Source organism: Muscardinus avellanarius (assembly GCF_963383645.1).
Source record: "Muscardinus avellanarius genome assembly, chromosome: 13".
Classification (NCBI taxonomy): domain Eukaryota; kingdom Metazoa; phylum Chordata; class Mammalia; order Rodentia; family Gliridae; genus Muscardinus; species Muscardinus avellanarius.
Window position 1 is genome coordinate 43587629 of NC_137799.1, and position 18932 is coordinate 43606560.

Genomic DNA, 18932 nt, shown 5'->3' on the forward strand with positions numbered 1-18932 from the left:
GATTGTATGAGCACAAGAATACATAATTATTATGATAGTTATAATAACATAATGAAACGAGGGTTTCTTGAGAGAAAACCCGGCGAGTTCTTGTCTACGGTGAGCGAAGAATGACACCGCACACCTCAGGAAGGGGAGTAAAAGGTTTATTGGAAGCAGCAGGGAATGGGGGGTAGGGTGGCTGAACACCCGGAAAAGGGGCTGGAACTCTGGGTCCAGCAGCTGCCTTCAGGACAATACTTGAGAGTAGCCCAAGCCGAATTGCCTTCAGGTGCAGGCTGCTTTCTTCCAGAGTCCATGCGATCTGCCAGAAGGGAATAGAGAAAAGTGGCCGAACACCCCATAGGGGAGGTCGGAACTCCGGGGTCCAGTAGCTGCCTTCAGGGTCACTACCCAAGTGTCGCCCGAGCCAAGTGCCCATCAGTTGCAAACTACTTTCTCCCAGAGTCCATGCGATCTGCCAGAAAAGAGGTACAGGTCACCCCTAGGAACCTGGCCAGCCATGATGTCCAGCAGAGGCCTTCAGGTCACTACTCGAGAGTCGCCCGAGCCATGTGCCCTCAGATGCACTCTGCCTTCTCTCAGGGCCAACGCGACCTGTGAGAGAGAGAACAGCTCCCCCAAAGGGGAGGGGGTCCGGAGCGGAAAAGTCCCCCTTTTTGCCATCCAGTCAGGCCTTGCCTGACTGCTTGCAAGTTTGCTTTTTGGTTAGGGTGACTTTTGGGATTCCAAGGAGAATTTGCATAGGGCATTTGCAAGTCCTTTGAAGGGTCTCCTTTCAGGAATGCCAGACTTGCTCAGTGTGTTTGTTGATTAGGAAACTCAGGATGGTTTTGTGAAGCTCTGGCCTTCTTATCTCTGAGCCTTTGGAGTTTTAGGCATTTGTCGCCCCTCAGGAAACTCAGGAAATTAGCTTTTTTCTACCAAGGCCTTTTCCCTATCTGCCTATTTCCTTTCTATCTCCTCAATAATAACTAATAGTTATTCAACTAAGTATGCTTTTGTACATTTTTATTTCAGTTTCAAAACAGTGCTATCTATGGGTTAGAAAATAAATATTGGGAGATAAACATTTTTTTTCTTGCTCTTCTATGCTCATTCCAACTTTGAGGACTAGTGAGTGTATCAGGCCTATTTTCTTTATGTAAGAATTCTCTAACATTCATAAGATGGTTTGTGAATAACTCAGGTTATATAAAAGTACTTTTGATATCACATTAAGGCCAAGATTTTCATTCACAATAAATGGAGTGAAAGTTCTACCATAAAAGAAAATTAATACTGCATTAGGTTTCCTGAAAAAAATGAACCTTTATGAATACCGTACCATGTTGGCTTGCCCCATTTCAGAAAATTATATCAATCCACGTGACCAGTATCCATAACTCTATATAGAAACCATAAATTTAAAATATTCAAAACAAATGTTATTTAAATGTGGGTTCTCAATAAATGTGAAAACATTTCTGAGAAAATAAAATGCTCACTGCCATTAAAAAAGAGCTTTCTTATACACAAGGAATTAAAACTTCCACTGATAACATACTTCACTTGGGAAATTAGGACATTTATTTTGGAAAATAAAATGGTAGTTCATGTGACAAAATTTATTTCTAATATAGAATATTTGGATGCTGCAATGACCCATATGAAGTCATATAGCCTGCCTCTGTCACTTCCACCCCTGACTTCCACTAATTTCTAAGTGCTGCATGTTTATATGTTTGCATCACTTTGAACGTCACTATGATGTATTATAATGAACCACTAAAAATATATTAAAAAACAATTCACCCACTCTTACTCTGCTCTAGTCCTGGGATACTTGCTGTTTCCTGAATGGAAACTTTGACTTTTTCTGTAGTGTTCTTCTTTCAAAATGCATTTATAATTATCTCCATCATATTTAGGTCAGATTTCAAATGTCTCCTCCCCAGGAAAAACTTCCAATTGCTTTTTACTACTAATTTTTTATTCCTTTTCACTTTCATTTTTCTTTTTCTTTACAACACTTGGAAACTCCATATTCTGACTACTTTTGTTTAATGTTAGCCTTTCCTTACTACAAGGTAAGTCCTACAAATACAGTTTTATCTGTTCTTTTCACTGCCAGGTTTCCACTGCTTACAATAGTTCTCTTCTACACAATACTTGCCTAGTATGTGTGGGTTATTAAATAGAATGGGTCGGCTATATTTTAATTTTTACAGTAATTACAAATTTTCCATGTTGGCAGTTGCATTTATGAACAGGGTCTAGTTTTGATTTTGCATTTTGAAGATTAATATTGAAAGCCTAAGTTAAACAGATGGTCTAAGATAAACAGAAATCATATGAACAGCTGCTAAATAGAAATATATTGGACTTTACAGTACTTAACAATATGAATAAAGCTGACTCAAAGATGGCCACATATATATTAATAATTATAAATTATCAATCATTTTGAAATTTGGAATTTTGTGTGCTATTATTACATTATAAAATTTTAACCATAAAATAAAACAGTGGGAGAAAATAAATGAGAATAATTCATTTGTATCAAACATTAAATTTGCAACACTAAATAAGAACCAGAACCACATGAACAGGGAGAGGCTGTTAGGACAAAAAAGCCCAGTAAATGTTTTTAGAAAGCAGTTTATCGCTCGTGTTCCTTTGAGTGGTTGTTTTTCTCTCTTTAATTCTATAGTTCAGAGATCTTGCAAGTGTGGCTGCACCTACAGAGAAGGAATTGAGGAATGGACCAGAAATTAGACATTTTGTTATTATTAGAACTCTCCCTTTACTATATTTTCTCTCTTCCTGTTCTTCTTTTCTGCCTGTTGCTCAGTATGTTTCATCTTCTCTTCTGATTCCTTTTCAGATTCTTGATGAAACATCTCTCTGGGTTCTCAGCAGCGCCTTTGAAACACACACACGAAATTGTTTAGGAGGATGGATGCATTAATGGTAAGAAACGGCAGGCAGCCAGAAAGCTGTCCTTGAGTGACAGATAGTAGACAGAAGGCCATGGACCTTTTATAGAAAAGGACAGGAAGCTAAGATTTTGTAATCAAGTACAAAACAGGCAAGGAAAGGTGGTCCATGGTGTCTGTATATTCTACCGCCTTCTGTGTGGGAGGGCAGGAGTCTCAACTTTCTGAAGATTTCAGTCATCAAGCTCTTGAGACATAGCACTGTCATCCCTGCTCTACATTTCCTGTTGCCCTTTCTCAAAGCACTACTCAACCCTCTATCTTCCCCACTTTTAAGTTGTTCTTGGTTAGCTGTCCCAGTAAAAGCACCTGCTGGGATAGACTCATGCTGCGGATAGTTGGATAGTTTCCTCTGCTATTTAGGTCAGTCTGTTGTGCTATTAGAGGTCAGTAGGTACCATGGCAGCTTCATATTACATTTTTCTCTTCTGAAACTGAATAACCTTTGCAGACATAATTGCCCAAAGCTTGGGAGGGCAAGTCGGCCTGTGGTTTCCATAGCTCATCTGGAAATCAGAACAAACCAGAGTTTCTAGTCTCAGGGTAAATCACCTTTTCCTCCCTATTTATAATGCTATAGTTTACTTGCAATGATCTGTAAGTGCCTGTCTTCTGAGAAATCTGAAAAATTAAAAAAATAATAAATTGCATAAATATAACATATGTCAGAAAATATTTATAATTGCCATGAAGAAAATGAAAGGATGGCATGACACTAGGGGTAATGCTAATTGATCCAAGATTTCTCTGATAAGGTGATATTCCTTGAGAGGTCTCATTTTGTGTCCTCCAGGTGGCTCCACTAGAATGTGAGAGTATAGAACACTGTTGGCACAAACTGATGGCTAATAATATTTGTTTAAAACTTTTGATAATCTGTGTGTGGTGGCACGTGCCCATTACTGCAGTACTTAGAGGCTGAGAAAGGAGGATTTCTGGCTCGAGGGCAGCCTCAGTAATTTAGCAAGAAGCACAGAAACTTAATGAGACCCTGCTTCAAAATAAAAAATAAAATAGGGCAAAAAGTTTTAATAAATTAAGTGCTTAATTTTCTGCATCTTTTCTGCATTCTCTTCTCAGAGGTCATGTGATTTGAAAACACATTAAAATATTCTAATTAAAATTTTTAATTTTATACTGTTTCAAAAGTTTAATTCTTGGCCATCCTGATATATTGGCTAATGGAGCAATTCTTTCCTCAAAGTTTCTGTCTTTTTGCTAAAAACAAAAAAATGTATCTACAAAATGATAAAATGTCACAATGAAAGTGGAGTGAGACCTTTGCTCCTTTAAGATCAATTCATTTTATCTGGTTCTTTTATCTGTCTTTCGGGTGAATATCTGCTTCTATACTCATAAGAGAAAGCAAAAATTCTTTCTTGGGTGAATTTCATTTTCTTCTGAAAGGACCGAGTACCATGGATATCAGAGTCAAGCCAACCTTTTCAGAATCTCGCTGTCAGATGTGTGACTCAAATATAAAACAGGAAGGCCAAATATAAAGACAAGAGGGCATTGGGGCCTTCAGAGATTAATAGGTTTCAGAATCTTTAACCTCCCAGTTATTAATTCAAATTGACCTAGTTCAAAGTGGTCAAGGTGAAGCATTTCTGGTTTGTATATTTAAAACCTTATTTTTGGTTCCAAGAAGCAGTGTCTGAAGGCCAAGAGATAAAGGATGAGCCAGGCACAGAAAGATCAGAAAGGACAGTGGAGGTGGTAGAAATGGAGTGCATTTTAAAGATGTAATGCTTAACTGTTTTATTTTCCTAGCTAAACAAGTCAAATTAACCATATATTTGCATATAGATCATAGTCATATGTCAAGCAAACTGTGTGAAGTGAATTTGGCATCACTTATACCTAGTTCATCTTATTTCCTAAATTTGATGTCTTGCTGTAGGTAATAGGTTTATACAATTATTTTTCTTTGTAAGGTTAGAACAGTAGATATTAATGATATTTATGATTTGTATAGTAAGAATGCATGCAATTTTGGTGTGTGACTTTTTGTAACTCACTGGAAGGGGGTATCTAGACTAGGTGATTCAGAATCGATGGGGGTGTGCAGACTTGAAGATGGTTTCTGGGAGGAGACGGGGAGCTATTAGCAGCATGATAATACAAATGCAGCATGAAGACAGCCTTTTATTGCCATTCTTTATTGGGGTAGAGGATGCACACAATAAAAGAGATAGCTACTAAAAGTGATTTATTTAATGCACTCTATAAAATTCAGGCAGAGAAAATGGCACACCATGTGCATAGTTATGTAGACATGGAAGTACATCTAGGAATTCACAGGTGTCTTTATTGTAAAATATAGCATTGGCTGAGCTTAGCTTCTTTGATTTTACAAAAACCTAAATAATATCAGGTATGTAGAGCAAATGTCAAAAGATAATGCTATATTTAAAAAAACATTTTCTATTCTATACTGTCTATTATTTATGGATAGCTTGTCATTCATCACTTAATTACTCATTTGGTATTATTTATTTCTTAATATGTAAAGCATACAATTTTTGTAAAATATATAAATATATGTACATATATACAATATATGTATTTCTATATACATGCTTATAGTATGGAGTATTTAGATGATTCCTTTTTGTTGGTGGTACTAGGACTTGAACCCAGAGGCAATCTACCTCTGAGCCACATAACCAGATACACACACACAACACACACACACACACACACACACACACATATTAATTTTGTAACAAGTTCTCACTAGATTTTTCTGGGACTCTTCTTGAATCTGAATCAGACTCTCAAGTACTAGAATTACACATGTGCTCCACAACACCTGGCTTAGGTTATTCTTTAAAGTAATTATTTTAAAATGTATAATAAATTTAAATGACTAATCTTTTTGGGGGTGTAGTGGGTATTAGGGATTGAACCCAGGGGCTTTCTACCTCTGAGCTAAACTCCAATTCCTATTTTATTTTTTATTTTGAAATAAAGCCTCACTAAATTGCTGAGAATGGTCTGTAACCTGCAATTCTCTTTCTTGTCTCAACCTCCCAAATATAGGGATTATAGATATGTAACACCACGCTCTGCTTAATTGACTCATCTTAAGATGAAAGCATATTTCAAATATCGGTTGTAAAATAGCCCTTCAGGTTTTTAATATGTTTCTTTTCTCTTTACTAGGGACAGGTTGGTGAGGACTCTGAAGATAAACTAAGGCATACATTAAGAAATTAAGAGTTTATTTGCGATGACCAGAGTTCAAACATGGAAAACACTCTTATCAGACAATATAAATAACTTATGCTCCAGGATCTTACAGATTTTAAGCAAATATTAAAAGGCAAAAACCACAAGTGAAGGGGGCAGTGTATCAGTTGTTCTTCAGGAATTCAGATTGGTGTAGGCAGAGTAGCAAGCTGTCTTCTAGGAAAAGAATTTAATAATTTAAAGAATGTACATAAACACATCTTCAGAAAGGGTAAGAACACAGAGACTAATAGCAAAGGCAGGCAGTTGGGAGCTAGCATATCCTGTGGCATCTGTAGAACCCAAATGCCCCACTCTGATGAAAGTGGTAGCACCCAGGATATACACAACAGAATGTTCAAGTTTCATATGGTTAAATAGTTTATTTGCAGTAACCTGTAACAGAAGCCTATCTCTCTTCTTCTCTGGACCTAGAGTTTTGGGATACCTTAGTTTATCTTAGATTTTAACTTCTCCACCTAGTTATGCATTGAATCAGAAAAATTAGATTTTTCTAACAAATAGGCTTTCTAAAATGAAGTCAGTAAATTAACATAAATTATTAGTTACAATATGTTGAATTTGATATTCATGTTCTGAATGCAGTTCACACCCTTAAATAAGTATTGATAGACATCAAAGTAGATTTTGTAACAAAGATATGAACTTCTAGAAATAAAAATGATGGTAAAATCACATAGTGAAAGACTTTAGAGCAACATCCATCTCTTTGCCTCATATGAAAAAACACACCTAAAATAGAGGCCCAGAAAAGTTAAAAATAAAGGAACACAAAAAACATAATATAGTCATGATTTTGTCAGGAATGATATAAATAAAGCCAAAAAAGAATTACAGTAATACATCACTTAATAAGCATACATTCTGAGAATTGTGTCATTAGACAATTTTGTCATTATTTATACTTATATAATCCTTGGATGTGGCCATTTTAAATTATGTATTGGTGCATTGGAATCATACATCTTAATGGGGTACAAGATGAGAGAGGCATACATGCACACATCACTCAATTAGCCCTTATCCAATTCCCACCCCATTCCTCCCTTACTCCACCCTTCTCATGTTTGCCTTACTAATTGAGTTTGATATAAGTGTACATCGTGTACATTGGAGAATTTCCCTCTTTCCCCTCCCATCTCTCTCAGTTAGGTCACCTTATTTGCTCAACTGTGTTTTTTCCTTCTTCATCTGGAGTTCCTCCTATTTGCTTTTTTCTCCCTAGCTTTCACATATTAGGGAGCACATCCAATTGTTTTACTTTTTGTGACTGACTTATCTCACTTAGCCTAATATTCTTGAGTTACATCCATTTCCCCACAAATGACATCATTTTGTTCTTCTTTATGGCTGAGTAAAATTCCATTGTGCATATATCCCATCGTTTTGTAATTTATTCATCTGTTGATGGACATCTTGGCTGGTTCCATAGTTTGGCAATGGTGAATTATGAAGCTAGGAGTATAGATAGGCACGTATTCGTTTGATAGTTTGGTTTTTATTCTTTTGGGTAGATACCCAGAAGTGGTATTGGTAGATCATATAGTAGGGTCTTTCCCATTCTTCTGAGAACCCTCCATACTATTTTCCAAAGTGGTTGCATTAATTTGCAATCCCACCAACAATGTATTAGAGTTCTTACTTCTCCACATTTTGCCAGCGTTTGTTGTTGTGTTGTGTTTTGAATGATTGACATTCTAATTAGGTGGGATCTCAGGGTAGTTTTGGATGTCTCTGATTGCTAATTATGCTGAACAGTTCTCATACATTTATTGGCATTTGAATTCCTTCTTTTATGAAGTGTCTATTTAGTTCTCTTGCCCATTTTTGATTGATTATTTGTTCTTTTAGAAGTGAGTTTTTTGAGTTATCTGTATATTCTAGATATTAGTCCTCTATCAGAGGAATAGTTGGCAAAATTCTTTTCCCATTATATTGGATTTCTGTTTAGATTCATGATAATTTTTATTGCTGCTGATTGAATCAAGAACTATAGTAGCCCAGCATGGTGGTACATACTTGTAATTCCTGTATTTGAGAGTCTGTGACAGGTTTGTGGACAGTCTCAGCTACTTAGAGAGGTCTTCTGCAACTTAGTGATAACTTATTTTAAAATAAATAATACAAAATAGAGCTGGGGGATGTAGTTAGAGGTAGAATGCCCCTGGATTCAATTGCTCATACAGCAAAAAAAAAAAAAAGATATAGTAAATGTATGATGATTCATGGGGCTGCCTCTTATAATGCAACACATTGTTTTAAGTAAAATGTTTCTTAAGTAATTAGGAGTACACTCTAAAATAATGACAAAGTAATAGTATAGCCAATACATACTCCAGTAATATTTATTGTTATTATCAGGTATCACATAGTAATTACAGGTGTATATACTGTGCTTTTCCATGACTAACAGTATAGGAGAAGGTTTGCTTATACCAGCATCACAAGCATGAGTAAGATATTGCACAGCATTGTGACAGCCATGTCACCACTAGGCAACAGGCTTTTTGCAACTCCAATATAGTCTTATGGGACCACTGCTATATATATATTTCCGTCAGTGACCAAACTGTTTATATGTTCACATGATTGTATTAATGTAAAAATTTTTACAATGCTAAGAGCAAAAAGTTAACAACAAACAACTTTGTTACTATCTAGATGCCCAATAATACAGGATTACTTATAAAAATATACAAGGAATCTCAATACTTACAGATTATTTCACACATATCTCCATGTCTAAGACAGAATCAAAAGAAAACCCACATTAGGAATAAACAAAATAGTGACAACATTATAATTATTAGGACCAATCTTATAGAAGCACATTTATAAACACAGGCAATTCAGTAAGCCAGAAAGTAAATTTCCACAAATTCTAAAATAAAGAAGTGGTATATTCTCTGAAATATACCACTTTGGTATACTTGATATATTTGGTATATTTGGAAGCTGATACCAAATAGAATTAATTAATTGTGCTTTAAGAATTTAAGAATAAACAAATTAATATCAAGTTCAAAGTACTTGGGATATGAAAAAATAAAACACAAAGAGCAGACAAAAATAAATTAATACATATAACAACAGGATTTATTGTTGGTATTTTTAAAAATCAGGACTAATAAACAAATTAACAATGTTTAAAATAATCAAATAATAATCCAATTATGTAAAACAGAGAAGAAAATGGGAATATACAAAATCATAAAAAGAATAAAATGTCCATCAAAAGAGAGGAGATCATAAATTTCACCAGATACTTCTGTGCATACCTATATACAAATATATTTGAAGATATACATTAAATGCATATCTTCCTGGGAAAATAAGATATATTGAAGATCAGTAAATATAGAGAGTTCAAAGAGAGTAATTTTCATGTAAAAAATAGAAAAATGTGTCAAAAAGTTTTCCAGGATCAGATAATGTCATGTGAATATTCCCAAATACTTTAAAAGATCTCATTATTCAAATGCTACTTGAAACTAAAGACATTAAAATATAAAGAAAACATGCAAAATATTTAAATATTTGTATTGCAAGTATAATAATGATACCAAGATTTGGAAAATATTTAATACAAAAAATGTTTGTTAACCAACTTAGGAAGAACAAAGCAAACATTTAATTATCAATTAATCTAAAAATCCAAGTGCATATTAAAATTGTAATATATTATGAGTGTAATTTATCCTAAAACTGCTAAGGTAATTTAGCATTAGTAAGTGCATTTATATATCTTATTCCAATTGATCTAAAAGAAAAAAATTATATGATCTCACTATAAGTTAAAAACAAAATTGACAAAATCCAAAACCTATTTCTTGAATAAATGTACTCAATAAAAAAGGAGCATACGTACAAAGAGATAGATGTATTTTACCTGATAATATATATCCATATCCATATCCATATCAATATCCATATCCATATCCATATACATCAATCACTTCTAAAGCTCATGGCTTACCTTATAAAAATTAGTAGATATTGGTCTAATACTTCCTAGAAATGGGTATCCTATGTGCCTTCTACTTCTTAACATGTTTTTGGAAGTATGAGCCAAAAAGATTAGGCAAAGAGTAACTATCAGAGACATGCAAGTTGAAAAGAAGATGCAAAATTACACTTAAATTTCTAAGGGAAAAGAAATAAATTAGACTACTGTGTATATTTTTCTCTTTGGCAAAATGGACATTAGTGCTGATAGCATTTGGATATGGTAGTTTCAGAAAGTTGAAAGGGATAAAGGATAAAAGACAGTCACATTTAGGACATGCTCTCTTTTGTCATAGGATACCTGATCTTCTATTCTCCTTGAGCCTAACTTAACAGTCATGTGAATTTCATGGCCCAATAAATTAGACATTATTTGCTTATTAGCACAAAAGTATATCATTTACTTTTTTGGCACTGAACATTGAACCTAGAGGTGCTCTCCCTCTAAGTAACACTTCCAGTTTTATTTTATTTTTATTTTGAAGCAGAATTTCACTAAAGTTGCTGAGGCTGGCCAGGAACCTGCAATCCCCCTGTCTCAGTCTTTCAAGTACCGGGATTAGAGGTGTGGGCCTTCACTTCTTGCTTCATTTACATATTTTAACATTACCAAATTAATCATGGATACTAAGCTATAGTAGAATGGTTAATATTCTCAGACTTCTCTTGAACCTATTTGTTCTAATTTTCCATGGTTCATGTATTTCTAATTTCCCATTATGTGACTGTAGCAACTCTCTTACCATTCTACTACGTAGAGAATTAATAAAGAGACAAACAATGTGGACAAGTAAAAACATCTTAATGAACTGCTTACCAGATCATTTTTAAAAAGTTGAGCCATAGCTCACCCTGCACCCTTTCTTTTCTTTTCTGGGAGTTTGTTTTATTATCTGTGAAATTATCCTCAGTTTCATACTGACACTGTTTATATGGTCTGAATGAAAATAATATTGACATCATGAAATGGAAAGCTCTATATAAATGAGATATATTATTTTTACAAAAATGAATTATTTTGGAAAAAATAGGAACATAACTACTTAAGGGGTAGAACACAGCAGCTGTTGAATAGTACACTTATAGAACCACAGTACAATTTGGAAGAAGGCTCAGAATCTGGTGGCTAATTTTGTTTTTCAAAATGAAATTACTGAGAGAATTTAGCTCTGCAGCCCAGAACAATTATCTTAATAGGAATTGGCCAGGGAACAAGGATTAATAACCTCATCTCTCTCAGGATCTGGGTCTAAATTTGATACATAAAAATAAGCAGATTTACACATTACTCAGATGGAACACAGATTAATGATACTTATATTACATTCCCCAGTGACCAAATCTTCCTCCTTATTTTTTGATCCCACAATTTGTTTTGATTTCTATTTTCCTATAGGTGGAGAATAAACCATTTTACTATTGGCTTAACACTGATCAGATTCTGAAAGCCCATAACCTTAAAACAATTAATAGATAAAATGTGAACTTCAGAATAGCAGCAAAGATATAAGTGGGTAATTCTCATTATCTTTTTCCCCTCTGTCTCTGGATAGAGTTATGTAGTCTCAGGTAGAAATTTTCTATTTTCATCCTACCACGCCAGTATCAATTTCATTAACTGCATGATACTCAAGAGATCAAGGGCAAATTCAATTTTGAGAAGGAAACTGGATAAATTTCACCAGGCAAAATTGTATTAGAATCAAATTTGATTGGGTGTAAACTTAACATTTATAGATAAGAAATTCTTAATTGCATTATGTATGAAACAATTATTAATATCATTCCATAACTGAAGCCTTCAACCTGATAAGACCTTCCCTCTTTTTATTACAAATAGATCGTTTTTTCCACGTAACCCAGTTGTGCATACATTTAAAAAATATTTCAGCATAGCACTAAGATTATACACATGATTAACTAAATAAAAAAGCAGGAATTAATGTAGTTTGGTGGATATGTTTCTTTAATTTAGAACAAAAATATGGGTGATAATAGTTATACCTTCCAAGATTGTGGAATATTTATTTGCGTGCATGTGCAGGCACACACACACACACACACACACACACACACAAACACACACGTATGTGTATATGAATGTTCAAGAGAATAACCATTGTCTCTATGATTTTAGATACTGGACTTTATTTTTCTTCTCTGAATAGAGGTAATAGAATCATGAGGCTCAAATCAAAGGAGAAAGAGAGAAGACAAACCTAATCTAGATAAAATCCTTACTAGTCACCAATTGTCCTAGTTCCTACACATTTCCATGTGAAGAAATTGCACTTACTGATGCCTGTACTTATATGATCTACAAAAGGACAATACATTCCCTGCCACAGCAAATCTTAAGGCTCTGGCTTGTATGGTTGTATGGTTGCTGTATTTTCAGCAGCCTAGACCACTGCTTGGCCACAGGAAAGCCCTGAATTTTTATCTGGTCATGTAGTATGAATGATAAATTGACTTATAAAAGTCAAAATCTATTGAGGCTTGGCATTGTTTCTAAGCATAGTACAACGATTACCCTATATTTATGGTTAATACTCCATTGGTCATTATAAAAGTAAAGTAAACACTTAGGTTAAAAGGTAATAGAAAACATAATTGGAATTATAAACACATAAAAATAAGTGGAACTAGAAGAATACAAATGACAGAAATAGCATTCAAAACATTGGCAATCGATCTATTTTCCCAGAGAAAGTATAATAATTTGTAAATAGCCTTTCTAATAAACACAAAATATCTCCTGAAATACAAAGAAATTCATTTTAATCTACTTTCAAAAATTTACAAAAAGTTTTATAGGTATTTTATTGCTCATCTTGCTACATATGTATGTGCTGAAGAAAGGTAAGGATCATTACAATTTACAACACACTAATAAATTTAGCTTAGTTCCACTTGTTAACAGAATGGAGTGAGAGTTGACATATGGGACATTTTTATATTCTTTGTTACATATTTATAAAATATACTTATTTTATTAAGAAGTATCTGTTTTTCTTTGTTAGAGGTAAAATAAAGCCTAAAATAAAATAAGAACATCGTAAAAGAGAATGTGCAAAATTTCTTGTTACATACCTAAATTTTTGAATTGCATTTGGATGCCCACAGCCAAATGTTGAAAGAAAAATCTTAGATACTATTGAAAAATGTACTATTGAAAAAATCCAAAAACTTTCAGAAATTATTGATTTTCTAATGTATAAGTACCCAGTTTTATATTCCTATTCACCTTGCAAATTCAGCCAATGATAACTGGTTATTTTTAAGAAATAGGTTTTGTTTATATTTCTAATATCTCATCCTTCCTCAGATAACAAATACAATGGAGATTAGGTAAATATATGTGAAAATAATTCAGTGAATTTACTCTATTTTATGAGCACAGTTGCTCTTTTACATCAATATCATAAGTAAGTAACACTCTGTAAGGTCAAATAATGAGTTACTCCTACTGGCACTGGCAAGCCTTCAGTAGTATTAAAATTTGGCATCACACTTGAATGAGATTTATTCTTAAGTAAGTGAAATCTGTTTCTAATCTTTGGGAGAATATGAAAAAAAGCAATTGCTTTTATTAACTAATGATTCCCCTGGATCTAGAATCTGAGAGTGGATTTTAATAATATTCTATCTTCTCATTTGTTTGCTTTGTTTTGTTTTTTAAATTTTTTAAATTTAGGCTCTTATTTTTAATTTTTATACTTTTATTGGTAATTTGTAATTATGCACCATAGTGTGATTCAAAGTGACAGTCATACTTTCACACATCAATTAATCTAATTCCCTTCACATCCAACCCTGCTCCTCCCTCCTCCTTCCACACACATGTTAGAAAATCATAGTGATGCATTCATGTGTAGATATAGCATTATTTGAACTGCTCCCTTCCTCAAGTATTGCTTTCCCTCTCCCACCAATACCCTTCCACTATTCTACTTTTCTCTCCCCTTCATCCAAAGTGTTTGGTATTCTGTAGCACTTCTGAAAAAAAGCAACATAGCTTTCAGCATAGGCCTGAAGATTTTACACATGCTCAATAATTTTGCCTTATTCATTACTCCAAAATCATCCAAAGCAGAACACTAGCAAAGCAGTCTTTGCAATGGTATCTTATTTTAATGGAACTTTATTTCACATTCTATTTTTACAAATCATACTATAGAGTTAGGAAAGAGGCAGATGTACTATGCAACTAATTAAGTTAAGCTGCAAAGTTTCTCCCACCCTCTTTGCTACTGGAGATTGAACTCAGGAGCATGATACCTCTGAGCTATACTACCAGCTCTTTTTATTTTTTAATTTTTGAAATAGATCTTACTAGGTTACCAAAGGTCTTGCTAAGTTGCTGAGGCTGTACTCAAAATTGAGATCTTCCTATCTCAGCCTCTTAAAGTACTGAGATTACAGATATGCACCATCATCCCTGGATAAAGCTGAAAGGTTTTATGCACATAGGCTTCTCTTAGTCCTGGATATATATGTGAGATGTTTCTGGATAAAAAAATAAGCTAGAGTATACCTAGAAAGCATTTCTATGCAACTATTTCTCAAATGTTGGATAAACAAACCTCAAAACCAAGGTATCTATATCTGTAATGATTTGTTTCCCCATTTAAAATGTATATTCATATTCGACTTTTTGCCTAATTTTGAAGTTATAATTTATTTTTCTTTTTTACCCAGTGTGAGCCTTGGGACCTGGCAGTAACCTTGTGCACCCAGTGTACAGCCCTGGATATGGCAGTAATGCTGTGCACCCAATGTGTGCCTTGGGACCTGGAGGTAACTGTGTGTGACCAGTGTGTGCCATGGTACCTGGCAGGCTAGTCCAGTTGGAACCTCCAGAGACACAGGAAAGGTGCTCAAGGTACTATACCTGAACAGGGCCACAGGGGGTTGCTCCAAGACAACTTTGGACACCCTCTGCCCCTGCAGGAAGGGAAGCTCAGTGCAGAGAGTGCAGAGGCAGACTACAGGCTGGAAAAACACAGAACCCGGGACCTGCACAGAACTCATAAACAGTGACACATGACACTTTAACACCTAAACACAAAGCTGTCAGAGGCAAGAGAGGGGCCCAAACACTCAGAGAGTGGGTTAAGAAGCTGACAATAGGGTACAAAGCAAATAAGAGACATTGGAATATACTCCAAAAGCTACTACAGCGATCAGACATTCAGATATTAAACGGGCCCAGCCCCATATTCGTAAATTAGCAGGACTTTCTTTTTCCTTTTATTTGTGTATTTTATTTGTTTTGTTGTTTTTATTTTGCTTTTTTGTCTCACATAGTAGCTAGATCTTTTTTCCACTTTCAGATTAATGCTGATGATGCTCCCAGCTTCAATGATAAATGAAACATGGACTTACATTCCAGATCATCCCATACTTTATCCAGCTGTTTGGGAACAATGGGAGATCACTGTCTTTAGTAACAACTCACAATTGGTGGGACTTCTTGCTTTGAATTTTACACCCATTGCAGAAACTTTTAAATTATTCTGGACAAAGAATTGGTGTTGGGGCCAGCCCGACAGCGGTGGGGCTGAGAGGATGGTAAATGCTGATGGCTCAAAAAGAAGCACACAGAGCCGGGTGTTGTGTCAAGCAGGAACTCGTTAATTTTTCTCAGGCAACCCAATTTAAAGCAAATAACTGCAAGGGGGATTTCCAACAGGAAACTATTCTAACCTATCATGCTAAAGGTCACTCTTGCATGTGTAAAGCACATAACTTGTAGCCAATCATTATACAATGCATGAGGGGTTCATGAGCATTGAAGCATTATTTGAGCCAATAAGGCTCAACATTAACAAATTGGGCTAGCGGGGGCAAGGGGAGTGGTTACGCCCTCTATATCTGCTCGGCGCTACATGTTGCTGATTCATCGGAAGTTCTCGTGATTTTGTCAGGCGGTTGTGCAGACCCCAACACGCTCGGTGCAATATGTAGCTGATTCATCAGAAGTTTTGTCAGGTGGTTGAACAGACCCCAACAAATTGGTACACCCTTATGTTTTTCTAAAAATGTCAAGAAGATGGTATGTCTGCAGTTGACACCCATGGTATTGCAGACAAGTACAAAGACTGATAGTAATTGTGCTGTTAAAGGTGTGGTCTTCTGGGGCCCTGGTTACACAGGGAAAGAAGATAAAAATGTTAGCCCACCAATAATTTGTTTACCTTGTTAAGCTGATTTAACATGTAGAAATTCTAGTGTTATTTGGAGGAAGTGTCTTACTAAAATACCTATTTTTCATGATATTACCAATACCTTGTTTATTAGAGACTTGGGACAAAGTGTGTCCTCGGAAAAAATGAGAACATTTTTATTCAGCAGAAGTGCACAATCTACATCTAAAAAGTACTCACATTAAGAGGCTGATAGTCAATGATGGGTAGGATTTCCTTGGGACAAGAAAATCTAAGACAGGATATACAGCTTATAACTCTGTATTGTCCAAAGATGGTTAATCCTTGATTCTGGAAGGAAACAACCTAAGACAGGCACAGTCTTCTTTGAAAGGGGGAATTGTGGGGAGCCATTAAGGTTTTCCCCTAAAAGAATATTTCTGACTGTCCTTTTCCCAGAGTCAATAAGGTTTGGGGTCATGGAAAGTTCAAAGTAAAAGGTCTGAGAGAAGCTCAGGTGGTGATGTTATGAGGGATTGATTGACCTGACTGTTATGTGCTCAGGTGGTGATGGCATGAGGGATTGATTGACCTGAGATTGATATCGACCCAGGAATAGACTGGCAATTCTCCCATGCTTGAATTAAAATTCTTTGAATTAAATTCTTAGAATTGAATTCTTTCATCCTCACTCCTCTCTTCAGAACCTGTACTTTTGCTGGCTGGCTCCGGCAGGTGGTAGCCCTTAAGGGGAGATTCTGAAACTGAGATCCAGTGAAGGACACCACTGAATAAAAAAGGAGTGTGCTCAAAGACTTTTGCCGTCTGGCTCTGGCAATTACTCCAGCTCCTCCCCCATCACACAACCCTCACCACTGCTGACACTTCTAAATTTCTACGAGTAAGTATGGATTAGACATAATACCCACAAAAATGCCATGATATAAGAAAAACCAAAAGCACAGTCAATAGCATAAAGAAGTCTTGAAAACTTCCAATAAATCTGCAACATACAGCACCAAGTGGATATGGAGGGCAGAACTACTCTCCTTGCCCCCACTAGCCCAATTTGGTAATGTTGAGCCTTATTGGCTCATATAATGCTTTCGTGCTCGTGAACCCCTCATGCAAAGGATAATGATTGGCTGCAAGTTATGTGCTTTACATATGCAAGAGTGACCTTTAGCTTGATAGGTTAGAATAGTTTCCTGTTGGAAATCCCCCTTGCAGTTTTTTGCTTTAAATTGGGTTGCCTGAGAGCCGGGCGAGGTGGCACATGCTTGAAATCCCTGCGCTTGGGAGGCTGAGACAGGAGGATTGCACGGGTTCAAAGCCAGCCTCAGCTACTTAGTGAGGCTCTCAGCAACTTAGTGAGACCCTGTTTCCAAATAAAATATAAAAAAAAAAGGTCTGGGAGTATAGCCTGGAGGTAGAAAGGCTCTGGGTTCCACCCCCAGTACCACACACACAAAAATAAAATTGGGTTGCCTGAGAGAAATAAACGAGATCCTGCTTGACACGTCTCCCGGCCCATGTGGTTCTGTTCGGGCCGTCAGCACTCTCCTTCCTGCTCAACCCCACCGCTGGTGGTCTGTACCTCTCAGTATGGTGCCCCAAAGTGTCTCTCTTCGATGAGACGCTGACAGGCCAATCGGTCTTTGGGTGAGTGTCCCCTCATAAGGTATGGGGAAGTCCAGTTCTAAACCTGACCCTGCCCTAGAATCCCTTTGACTCTTTCTCAAGAGCCAAGGACTTGATCTCACTGATAACCAAACCACCCAGGCCTGGGGGTGGTACCTTTTAAAATCTGCCCCGTGGCTCCCCAAAAGTAATTTTTTTCATGGGGATACCTGGGATCGAGTTGAGGGACTGGTTAGGCGAGCCCAGACAGAGCAAGGGGAGATCCCCTACCTGGGAGTTCTCCCCACCATCTTAGTGCTTAAAGGTTTTTTTCTCTCACAATCCTCGAAGAAACTCACTGACCGTGGCCCCAAGCCAGCGAAAAAAGGGGCCGCTGGGCATACACCCCCTCCGGTCCCAAAGCCCCTAAGAAACCTCCTGATCCCTCCAATCCCTTTGGGGACGCTAAGGGCTCCCCACAGCCCCTTTTCCCGGCCAATTCCTTCTCCATACCCTCAGCTCCACCGCCATATGAGGGTGAAGGGGGAGCCGGAGGAACTGTGGACCTCTTTTCTGTCAATATGAACCCGGAAAAAAAATGCCCTGCAGCCTGGTACCCCTGGGAACCACAAGACCTAAAAGAACTTAGAAGGGCTATGGCAGAGGACGGGCCTAATTCACCTTGGGCAGACACCCTTAGAGAAGGATTAGCCCATCACACGCTTGTCCCGTGCGACTAGAGAGACCTCACTAAGGCTAAGCTCCCTGGGGCTCTTTTTCTTAAGTGGACAGCGTATTTTCAGGAGGAGTATAAAATTCAGGGTGAACAGAATCAAGCGGTTCAGCCTGTTATACCTCTAAATTGTGGCATGCTCTCTGATACAGGCAATCAGTTCACCACTTGCCTCCAACAGGCAGCCTTACC